Raw genomic sequence first — 2,500 nt, forward strand, 5'->3', positions numbered from 1 at the left:
TTATGAATGCTGATTCATTTTTACAGGTTACATTTTGCCCCCTTTCTCTCTCAAGTACTTATTTGTTTGACTTGGTCTCAATAGGTTTTTCTTCAGACCTGAAAAGACTGATTTCATGGATGATGGACCCTCTACCTCAGAAAAGGTGCTTGAATTACCCAGCTTGGCACTGATCATAACAATACATGTAATTCTTTAAATACTGCTTAAGTATGATAATTGTGATATTATTTACTTTGTAACAACATTCTTTTATTAAAATAATATCTTCTCTTAACACGGTAATGGCGAACTTCCTTTCTTGGTGGATAGCCCATTCCGAGTTGCTGCATGCCTCAGTTTCAAAGCGAGTCCTGGTGCAGAACCATTCAAACGGAAAAGAGGTGCGTATTTGTATGCAAATCAAACACATTTCCCTTTCAATAGTTGAGCACCAAGACTCAATTTGAAACCGAGGCAAACATCAACTCGGAAATGGCCCATTCCCGTCACAACAACAACATGCTTTCCTGTTCGTGCGGGGACTGGACCGGCCCTATTATAAAGTCATAAAACATTACATACGCCCCTCCCTAGTGGAGGAAAGGCAGTCTCAAAGTCCTGGCCTAAGAGGAAGTGCCCTGTCCAGGCTTTGCGTCGTTGAATCGAGGCCGAACATCTCATCCACTGTGGAAGAGGGACCCAAGTAAAAGAAGACTCCTCTGCGGAAGGAGGTCTTGAGTGGTCCTGGTCTTCAGTGGCACAATCTTCTTGAGTGGCTTCACAGGGGTCTGAAACATAATGGCCAGTAGTCCCTGGGTTCTCAACGTAAGCAGATTCGTCAGGAAGGAGATCGGCAGCTCAAGCATTGTTCCCTACTGATTCATCTGTAACATCCCCTAGCGAACCACCTGAACCATCCAAAATTTCAGAACAAGCATGCTGACTGGCAACCCCCTCAATGCTGCTGTTTGTAGGTTAAAGCTGCGCAGATCTGACACAGTACGGTTTGAGGTGATTGAAGTTTTCCGTCTTACCTTGGCTGAGGTAACACCTTCAAAACGTATTCTATAGGTGATATCTGATTTGACCTTCAGCTCCTTCCAAGGGCCTGACCAGAGACAGTGGAACTTCCCGCACATCCACGCGGGAACAGCTTTCTCCTCTATCCACACTAGGTCACCAACGTTGTACGGCCTACCATCCCCTCTACAATGTGCATCGTAGACATCCTTCTAATGTCTGAGATTGACATTGAATTTCATGTTCTTTTCTATGCATTTCTAGAACCACATGTGTGGCAAACTTGTACTGCAGTACAGTGCAATGTCCTCTGTGTGGCCAAACGAGTAAAAAGGCTTCCTTGCCATGTCTATTGTCTTACGTATAGACAGGTGCCCACAGTTATCATGCAACTTGTGCAACAAATAACCTTTCAAATGCTGGGGGATAAACAGCTGATGACTCTCACTACCTGTCGCTTCATACATACATACATACATACATACATACATACATACATACATACATACATACATACATACATACATACATACATACATACATACATACATACATACATACATACATACAATCTTTATTCTCGTCCCAAAAAGGCTTTTCAGAGAATACATGCTAAGGGATAAAAATAAAGTAAAATTAAAATTATTTACTATCTACAAAAGCAATGTAATCAATGTAATCATAATTAGGTTACGTAGTACTGTCCATGAAGTCTTTTAATAAAATGCTCTTTAATTTCCGTTTAAATTCTTGTCATGTTCTACTTAATTTAAGCAAGGGATCCAGCGCATTCCAAATCTTTACAGTCCTGTAGTAAAAGGATCTCTGTCCAGTTGCAGACTTTAGGAAGGGAATCTGAAGTTTCTGTGAATTTCTTGTGGTGCGTGTCGAAACGGATCCGTTAAACTCCTTGGGGAGTTTAACCCCTTCATAATGGGGTCTCTTCCATTCTGTCAACCACTGTATTGCTAAAATGAGATTTGTGTCTTTGTCTTGTTCAATCTTGAGGTGACTACTGGACCATAATAAAGGGCCACCAATTGGGGTCTTATAGGTTTCCTCTCTCATCTACACATTCCATTTTTTTTTTACGGAGTGCCTTGAGCATGCCGCTGTAAGAACTTTTGTCGGTCAGTGTGAGCTGAGACTTAATAAGGCGTGCACGATCATTAATGCTTAAAATAATCTGATTCTGTTTTTATTCCTTGCTCCAGTCAGAGGCTTTGAACTGGTCCACAAACGCCTGAAAATCAGTGCGGCTTCCATCTTTGCTAACTTCTTCCAAGCTTCCCTTGCCTCTTCCTTAGCATGCTCCCTTTCTTTTAGCATTATGATTTCCGCCAAAACTTTCTTGTGTTGACTTCCTGTATTTGTAGGGATTGTAGGGCTGCTCGTAATTCTCCACGTGTTGACAACAGCGTTGCCTTTGTTGACTTCAACTGAGCGGTTAACCGTTTAAGTCCTCTGGAGGCTCTCATGTCTCCATCGTAAGCAAATC

General features: G+C 42.0%; 1 pseudogene; it reads left to right on the forward strand.

Moving 5' to 3' along the window:
• Positions 1–2,500, forward strand: part of LOC138018810 (membrane-associated tyrosine- and threonine-specific cdc2-inhibitory kinase-like) — a 15,076-nt pseudogene that overhangs the window by 8,761 nt on the left and 3,815 nt on the right.

The sequence above is a fragment of the Montipora capricornis genome, chromosome 10 (genome assembly GCF_036669925.1).
Source record: "Montipora capricornis isolate CH-2021 chromosome 10, ASM3666992v2, whole genome shotgun sequence".
In the NCBI taxonomy this organism is placed as follows: domain Eukaryota; kingdom Metazoa; phylum Cnidaria; class Anthozoa; order Scleractinia; family Acroporidae; genus Montipora; species Montipora capricornis.